Here is a 10,518-nt window from a genome sequence, read left to right on the forward strand (position 1 = left end):
GCAGTAAGCCCAGTGATGTTTCTGATATGGCTGTAGCTGAAGCTTTTGTGCTGTCACAATCTATTGAACGTAAAATGAAGAGGAAGTTAGAGAGACATCAAAAGCGACAGCAGGAACTAGATGATGCCTTCAATGCCAAGTTTGAGGCCTTTGCTGAACTTAAACGTCGCAAGATTATGCACAGAAGATGGCTGAGTCCAAAAGCAATGGAAGTCGATGATGACCTGACTGCCTTTGATAAACACAGAAAAGAGGCAAGAAAAAGAAATGCCAAGTTCATGGTCAAATACGACAAACAGAGGGCAAAGCTGTATGCACAGAGAGCAGAAAGAATCAGGAACATGACTCCTGCTGAGATGAAGGATTACCTTGATTCTACTGAGTCAACTGGTGGAGTTAGAGCTGATATTTTCATGAAATGGGTTGATGCTATGTTAGAACCCAGCTCTACTCCTCAACCAGCATCTGCTGCTCAGCCAGCTACACAACAAACACAGCCAGCAGAAACAATCATCCTTAATGATGATGATGCTATTAGACAGGGGGAGCATCTTGCTATTGTTCCTTACCTGCCTCCTATTCAACCAGTATCGACACAAGAACCATCAGCTGAACCCAGGCCTATTGACAAATACAGGGTGAAATCTGCTCCTAGGGACAATCAGCCCCTGAGGAAAGGACCCCTATTCGAGGCAGCTGATGAAGGTACTGATGTGGTTGAGCCAGCTGATACTAATCAGTCAGCTGGCATTGAAGACACAGCAAGGAGTGCTGTGATAGAAGACCCAGCCAGAAGTGTGCTGCTGGGTAGTACAAGTGTTGAAGACCCAGCAAAGTCGGTTGAGCTGGGTGCTAAACAAGTAGGTGATGAAACGGTTGATCCTGCTCACTTCACAGTCTGGGGAAGAGACGGCCAAACATTTGTTCTATCTCCTCTTCCTCCCCAGATTCAAGCTTACTTTGACAGAACACAGGATAACCGGGTCAATCAGCATCCAGTTAGTTCATCTGGCAGCTATGAATCATCTATGTATCCTCCATCTTCCCCAAGGGTTCATGACAAACATATCACTTGGGAAGATGACTCAGTAACCCATGGTGAGCCAAACATCAGAAAAATGAACCCAGATGAAAGAGATGCCTACAGACTTCAGATCACTGTTCCAGAGTTGCTTGAACAAAGACAAATTGAACTTAATGAAAGAATTCGTCAAGTCAGGCTGCTGCATCACCCTCTTGATCAGCCACACTATATTGCTGCACTAACCTTTGGCGTTGACATTAGGGTGTACTTGAATAACAGTGGTCTCAGGCTCTCCACTACTGATGAAAGAATTCATTTTGAAGATGCTCTCCAGCTGGGTATGGATATAAGGGAGTATTGTGCTGCCCTTAGTACTGAAGAGGGTAGAAAGATGGTTGAAGCAGTAAGATCCCTGAACATTTCTTATGATGATTATCTGATGGGTTTAGCTGCTGAAAGGGAAGCCAGAGAAGCTGCTGATGCTGAACTTGCTGAACGTTCAAGGCTTCAGGATATTGAAGACAGATTGGCTGCTGACAGAAAGCAACAGGCTGAGTCCCTCAAACTTGCCAGAGCCATTGTCAAAGAACAGGATAAGGTTTTTGATAAGATAGAAACTGCTGAGAAAGTACCTACCACTGCTCCTGTAGTACCTGATCACAATATTGAGTTTCCTGATACTTACTATAAGAGCAGGTATGGTAATGTGATGAATAGAAGATCTAATCCCTGCAGAATTATCAAGGTAAACAGGGGGACAAAAAGGGCTTTCAATGTTGTCAGGGAGAACAATGTTCAAGAAAGGATTAGTTTTGATGACTTAAGAACTCTTGGATTCAGTGAATGGATAGAAATCTTGGAGTATTTCATTGGTAAAGGCGAGAGTGCTATCAAGAGTGCTCTTAAGACTGAACTCCAACAGCTGTTCAAGAAGGCAACTAAGTTTGGGAATGCACCAGTAGTTGATGTTGATGAATTTCTTGCTCAAAAGCCTAAAGGGAAGCAACCTACTGGTGAAGGACCAACTGGGAGAAGCCGAATTGTTCTACCTCCTTCCATCCCTGTTTTTGACCCTGCTGAATTACCTCTCCTGTTCCCTGAAGCCTGGAAGATTAAACAAGAGGAGCTATCTGATGAAGAAAGAGAAAGAGAAAGGGATAAAGATAGATAGTCTCCTATGTGCTTAACTTGTATCTTTGTAATTTACTTTTTATTTTTGAATTATCTTGTAATTATTGTATATATCTGATGTAATGTAAGTAAAGTGAGTTTATCTTCAAAATCATATCAAATTATAAGATATAGATAACTCATCAAAAGATCCCAAAACAAACTTAAAGGGACGAATTTACTGTCTACTCTCTCTAGGTCCCTAAGTGCTGGCTTTAGTGTTTTCTCTTCAAGTCATAGGTTTTGTCATCATCAAATAGGGGGAGATTGTTGAGTCCCCAAAATAATTAAGGATTTAATTATGACAAAACAATATTTATTTGCACTAAAGTGTTATGTGCAGCCAGCACACGTTTGTTTATGTATAGTCAGCTAATATAGCTGTGTCGAGTGTTTAGTATGCTGCCTAGTCTATCAGCACAAGGTAGAAATGTATTCTTCGAATCAGCACAGGATGTGCACCCAGCAAATCAAGAATATCAAGTGACTCAGCATATGAAGGACCAGTAAGTCTGGATATTAGCATACAACACAAGACAGCCATGCTCCATTACAAGCATGGTAGTTTCCCAGGGTGGTCTACATCAACGCACTATTCAACAGAAGTCGAAGACAAAGTTGAACAGAAAAGGACAGGAGTCGGCGGCTGACAAGTGACCTTACAAGACCACGTGGGAATGCAGAAGTGGAACGCATGTGCAGACATGTGTTATACTTTATTCATACCTAGGGAACACAACATTCCATTTGTCTAAATCAAATGGTAGTGCCAAACCGAATTGGTGTGTTCCAGCAAATAGCTACCTAAGAGGAAAGAAGGAGAGCACGCCTTCTGACACAATTGTCCCCACAAGTACAAGGCATCCAATGTACTAGTGGACAATAGATTAATTACACGGTTAATAGAACTACTATATATATTGTTGTATCCACTATTGTAAAAACTAGTGGTGTGGGTTTATCTGTTAGAGTCAAAACCGTGTAATAGCTTTAGTTTATCTCTTAGCTATAATCTAGGTAATCTGTATCAACCAACTATCATTTCCGCCAAGGATAGTTGTGATTCTTTCTGATTTAATCAATAAAGAATAACAGTTGAAAATTACCTGTGACTCTATCTTATTTACTACAGAATACTAAACGTGATTAACTGACTAGTTAATTAAGAAAAGAATTGTATTCACCCCCCCTCTACAATACTCCTGTTGTTATTAAGGGACCAACAGTAATGTATTCGTCCGGATGGATTAGGACGGGTCATTTCAGTTGGTATCAGAGCGGTGGTCTTAGCGAACCAGGTCTTGCATTAGTGTGTCTAACTGATAGTTGTTTAGATGCATTAGTGAGTCTGGACTTCGACCGTGTCTGCATGTCAAAAGTTTTGCTTATCATTTCTAGTCGGAAATCATCTGCTTATTATCCTTAGGAAATTACCTGCTTATCATTCCTAGTCTAGACACATCTTACTGCATTGATTGCATGAATAGTGTATAGACAAAATTCATATCTTAGCGTATCTGTTATTGTTACCTTTGCCTGACAGCTTTCGTAGATTCCTCCGTAACTTATGAGATTTTAGTATTATATATGCATATGTAAAGTATGTATTGCAGGGTACTAATCTGCATCCTATAATCTATTTCTTATCGAAAATCCTTCATCTGATCGTACGAGATGAATCCCTCAGCTAGTTCGAGTCCCTTAGATTTCAATAGCTATTCCGATAGTTATTCCGACAGCTATTCCGATATGGATTTCCACTCGAACTTCGAAAGCAGTGTAACCAGAATGGATCAACCAATTAGCCATCATCGATTCGGGAAGAATTAGGGATGAGTACGTAGTCTACGTAATCATTGGAGATAAGAAGAAGGTGATCCTTTCCGTCAACAGAATTCACCTCTTGGTGAAGAGCCTGAAGCATTTACCGACGAACCTATCCGCAACACCATTTTCACCCTCATTTCCTGAATATCTCACCACGATTATATACTATCTCAAATTCTAAACCTTATTCATCAGCTCGTTCCGACCGACAATCATCCTAGAATAATAGAAGAAGTCAACGAACTTCGCGCTCGAGTAATCAATTTGGAGAATATGGTGCAAAATTTACCAGCTTCAACAACATCACCGGCACCAACAGTACCATCAGTAACAGCACCAGTACCATCAACAATCCATGCCTCAATATCTCATTCTGTACCTCGAGTATAATCATCGCTCTACGTATCATTCTACATCAATTATCTTCGTTCTTCATGACGATTATGTAATCTCTAATGTTTTAGAGATTATGTATTCTAGTTTTGACGGTAAATCAAATGAGATTAATATCATATTAACTCATTAAATTCATGATTACATCTGAAGAAAATATATATGTAACTATATTTTCATAAAGATTGTAATTAAAAATTCTTTTGTACAAACTGTTAATGGTGAAAATATTTTAACAGGTAGGTAATACCCGAGGAATATTCAGATTTCGCATTAATAAGTACACTGTACATTCTTTCAAATCTAATTCAATAGTCATTTACTATCCTATTTACAATCACAGATATACGAATCCGTTCACCGCAGAATAACCATTTTCATTCAATTTCATATTTGGATTTTGACTTATCAGAATCCAACAAGTGGCATAATGAAGAAAACATTGAACAAAATAAAATTTGTTAGAAACAAATAAATTAACTATGAGAAATTTTGTTAAGAATCCACGCAAACTGTTCCTAGCTAACTGTTAATTCCGTATTACCTTTTATTTATCGCAATTTATTTATCACAATTTATTTATCGTAATTTATTTATCGCATTTTATTTATCGCAATTTTAGTTATCGTCATTTAATTTCTGTTATTTATTTTGCACACTTTAAATATCGGGACACGTATACAAGGTTTTGACATATCATATCGACGCATCTATATATATTATTTGGGATAACCATAGACACTCTATATGCAGTAATGCTGGAGTTAGCTATACAGGGTTGAGGTTGATTCTACAATAATATATATAGTTTGAGTTGTGATCGAGTCTGAGACATGTACACGGGTCACGATACGTATTAATTAATTCGAATATTATATATTAAACTATATATGAATTATTGGACTGTTAACTGTGGACTATCGACTGTGGACTAATAACATTGGACAATTAAAATGAATTAAAATATTGATTATAACATATGAAACTAAACATTTCTTCAAGTTTGCCACTTGATTTCATCTTAAACCTCATTTGTATCTTGACAATTACAATCTGCGTTCAAACCTTTCATGATTCTTGAAAACACCTCAATCGAGAGGATGAACCAACCGCACTTCATCTACGGAAGAAAAGATTGATACATATAATTATGCAATTGAAAACACTCGGAACCTGAACAAACGTTTAACACGTATCTGTGCTAGCTCCTTTGGCGTTATTATTACCGAAAGTAACTTTGCAATCCCTTTCCAAATTAGCCAATTTTGTCACAGCTTTAGCAAATCAACTTCAACTTCTCATTCGAATGAACTCTACTATAACTTTGATATATAAGTTCGCCTTTTGTCATCATTATCAGGGAACCATTTATATCCCACCACATTAACAGTAAACTTACCAACAAATTCGTTGATCTTTGACTTTCTGAAAAGTTATTATATTCATTGAAACCCTATCATCTACTCATCTGCATCTGATAACGAGAATTACCATACCAATTATCGGGAAATAGCAATCAGTATTTTGAATCTCGCAATGTCTCTACATCAACAGTTAAATGTATACATATAGCATTTATCTCTTGAAATTAAGATTTTCCATTCTGAAATTCTGAAAAGCACCTAGTCTGCAAATTACTACTCGGAATGTTGAAAAAGTTGAATGAAGCAGCAGAAACTGTAGACAACTGTAAACGATCTTAACCGTCGAAAGTATGATAATAAAGAATAGAGTGTTGGAAATGCTCAATAGAAAATTTTGTACCAAAAAGCGAATTATGCGAAATTACGAAGGAGTCTCTGAACAAATCACAAGGACTAAACTTGTACATTAAGAATCCTGATGATTCTGTTTCTGATGAAATCTTTAGCGAATACTTTGCTTCTGACTCCAAACTCTTGCGGACAAATTTTCTTCACTAACCTTCGATCTTAGAAATTCCAAAATATCATCATAAATATCTTCGATATTTCTGAGGATATTTTCATAAATATTCTTGTCCGAAATTATTTATCTCTTCGCGCTATCTATGTTAAATCATAAAGGAAACTGTATAGTTTCTTTATTCTGTAAACTTTCGAGTTTAAATACTGAATGTTTTTGAAGTGTTGGGGATCTGATGCATGAGTTAGTATAATGTAATGACACTTGATCAACGTGATTGTATTATAGTAAGTCATGCTAAGTTTCTAATGGGACATGATGATTCACAGATAATAACGTCATCATGTGCCATGTTACATAACTCTTTCATTCTGCTTAACTTCTGAACATATCAAGAAAATATATTCTTGATAGTTCTATTCTCAGTGATTCTGGTAATTTGACAAATCAAATCGTGCTATTACGTTCTTTCTCGTTTAGAACATTAAGTTCATTCGAAACTCCATACTTACGAATTCTGGACCGTTACTCGCTTTACTAGAGATCGAGAAGAGAATAAAAAGGCAAAGAGTTCCAAAATATAAGAGAAAATATAAAGCCCAACAACAACATAGAAATTTCAAACCGTGGATATTAATACGAATAATAATATAAAGACACGATAGAATTAAGAATAGCATCACCCCAAGGTAATAGTAGAAGTAAACAGATTTTCTGGTGGAAGATTGAAAAGAAGGATGGCAGAAATGATAATTAGGAAAATATCAAGGATTAGAATGGGATTAAGCATTTTCACAATCTTTTAGATGTATGAACTAAGAAAGAAAGTATAGGAATGGTGAGAATAATGGGACGGAAGAGTTTAATTTATAATGAAAATATCAGACAGAGTAATCGAGGCAGATCCCCGTATTTAATTATAGAGATTCTAATTTCCTTATTCACCGAAGAACCATATCTTGTAGATTTTGAAGATTTTCTTTAAATCCCTTGCATTCCGGAAATCAACTGTGACTACGTCAAAAGTTAAGTCGAACCTCTACTTAATTCAATTCACTCTTTTGTGATAACTTCACTCATACGCTTTGAATAATCGAATTGTTTTATCTGTATTACTCAATGATGATAAAACTCTTTTCATCAACTCATATTTGTCATGAAATCATTTCTATTGTCAGCCATGACCACCTCACTCAAATTTCGGGACGAAATTTCTTTAACGGGTAGGTACTGTGACGACCCGGGAATTTTCGACTAAATTTAAACTTAATCTTTATATTTTTCCGACACGATAAGCAAAGTATGTAATGTTGAGTCTAGAAAATTTTGAAACGATGTTCATATATTCATTTGACCTTCGACCATTCTCGACGATTCACTAACTAGTATTTGTAAATAAATGTGTATACATATAAAAATAAATATAAATATATATATATAGAGTGTATTAAATATAATTATTTAATGATTGTAATACTCGTTGGACGTTTCGATTATTATTTAGAGAAGTTTAATTCAAACTTATATGATTTTAAAATAAACGGTGATCCGAAAATGAGTTCTATAAATTTTAGGCTTATTAAAAATATATTTAGAAGCTAATTAATAAATTTCAACAAATTTTATATTTTACCCAGATTTGAGAGGGACGGTTGATGTAATTTTTATTTGATAGTTAATGATCGAATTCTATACCATAATGACCAAAATAAATAAAGATACTTAAATTAAAATTTTAGGATTTTTCCGAAGACTTTTATCCGCCCCTGATTTCAAATAGTGCACGATACACGGGCAGTTAAAAGTGTCGGCAGTTTAATACTTAATATGCTCGTGATGTTATGATTTGAAATCACTGTATTTACTTTATGTGTTTATTCACCAATTGCTATTATTATATATATTAATATTATATATCCATCTCTAGTCTCTAGTCACATATGATAACCCACTTGCCATATTCAATACCACACACAACACATATATTTCTATAGTAATTCCCATCTTGTTATAACCTTTTTAACATATGTTAACATATGTCGATGACTTTCATTACTACAAGACCATAATTCACCACTACCACATTACTTATTTCTTTTCTTCTCTCCCACTTGACAACCATGAACAACCATCCCTCAACCACCGGTTAACCATCCAAAAACCACAAACAATCGGCTTTTTCCATCAACCAAAACCCTCACCTTCTATGTCTTGCTCGATATACACAAACATACCACCTTATCGATTGTAAACCATCGTGAACCCACTATAACAAAACCATAAACCACCTCAAACATCACCACCCAACCACTGCAACTGCTACTGCAGTGTTTCTGTTTTGGCTCGCTACTACAGCAGCCGTTTTGTATTTATTTTTTTTTGTGTTACACGATAGTGATAATGACGATGATAATGAGAAACGATGATAATGATAAAACATGAAGTACGATGATGATGATGATGAACAATAGCTGGGTAACGAGGATGTTATGATGATAAAACGATAATACGTTGGTACGGTGATGATGATTATCTTGTATGATTTTATGTTAATAATCTAATATTTATGATAATGATACATAAGATGGTACAGCGAGAAATAAGAATGGAAATGGTGCAGAATGATGATGACGGATGGAGGTAGCAACGAAGAGATGATGATCACGATATGATCGTGATTAATTAATAAAGTGGATGATGTTTAGGGTAAGTGATGGTTTGTTAATGATAATCATTTATTTTCTGTACGATGAGATGATAATAATACACTGTAGCGTTTTGATGATGATGATGATTACGAATAGGGTTTTAAGAAGAAGAAGGGACAAATACGTATAGAATATATAGATATAAGTATGATATTACTCAGGAAAAACAGGTTAGCTTGAATGGTTGAATGTGTTAGCAGGTTAGCGAGAAGACCAGGGTTCGATTCTAGGCTGGAACATATTTTTTGTTCTTTTAATAATAAATATGGTTGGACTGCTAATTGGGCTCCAGTTAATATGTTGGGCTTATAGATCCATTAGATTAATACTCACTTGGGCCGTGACTTTGTTGGGCCGAAAGAATATGATAAATATAATTGGGTTTCATATTAAATCACAAAGACAAAAATGGATGAGTGGTTTAGGGTGATGGGATTAAGCGAGAAGTCATGGGTTCGAGTCCGGGCATTGACGTTTTTTTCTTTTAAAGCTCCTTTCTTCAAAGGTTGCACTCTTTTTTATTATTATTATTATTATTATTATTATTATTATTATTATTATTATTATTATTATTATTATTATTATTATTATTATTATTATTATTATCACTTTTATTAATGTTAATATTAATATTATTATTATTATTATTAATAGTATTGGGGTTATTATTATTACTATCATTATTATTATTATTACTTTTATTAACATTAGTATAATTATTAACAAGTATTATTATTAAGTATATTTAGTATTAAGAATTTTTTTTATCAAAATTAGTATTTTTATTGTAAAAAGAATACAACCTTTTTATTTAAATTTTTTTTTATATATTTTATTATTATTATTAACATAACTATATTAGTATTTATATAATAAATAATAGTTATTTATCTAAAGTAAATAAAGTAAATATATTATTAAAGAAACTTATAAATTATTAAATGTAATAATTATATCACTAAGAATAATACACAAATTTGTTCGAATTTAATTATAGGTGTTAATATATATATAAATGATATAGGTTCGTGAATCCGAGGCCAACCTTACACTTGTTCAATGATGTCATATGTATTTTTACTACAAAATACAGTATGGTGAGTTTCATTTGCTCCCTTTTTAAATGCTTTTGCAATATATATTTTTGGGACTGAGAATACATGCGCTGCTTTTATAAATGTTTTACGAAATAGACACAAGTAATCGAAACTACATTATATGGTTGAATGATCGAAGCCGAATATGCCCCTTTTTGCTTGGTAGTCTAAGAATTAGGGAACATCATTAATTTTGAGAATTAGTGCACGCCTAATTGACACGAATCCTAAAGATAGATCTATTGGGCCTAACGAACCCCATCCAAAGTACCGGATGCTTTAGTACTTCGATGTTGTTTTTATCATGTCCGATGGATTTCCCGGAATGATAGGGATATTCTTATATGCATCTTGTTAATGTCGGTTACCAGGTGTTCAATCCATATGAATGATTTTTGTCTCTATGCATGGGACG

Source organism: Rutidosis leptorrhynchoides, chromosome 10 (genome assembly GCF_046630445.1).
Source record: "Rutidosis leptorrhynchoides isolate AG116_Rl617_1_P2 chromosome 10, CSIRO_AGI_Rlap_v1, whole genome shotgun sequence".
NCBI lineage: Eukaryota > Viridiplantae > Streptophyta > Magnoliopsida > Asterales > Asteraceae > Rutidosis > Rutidosis leptorrhynchoides.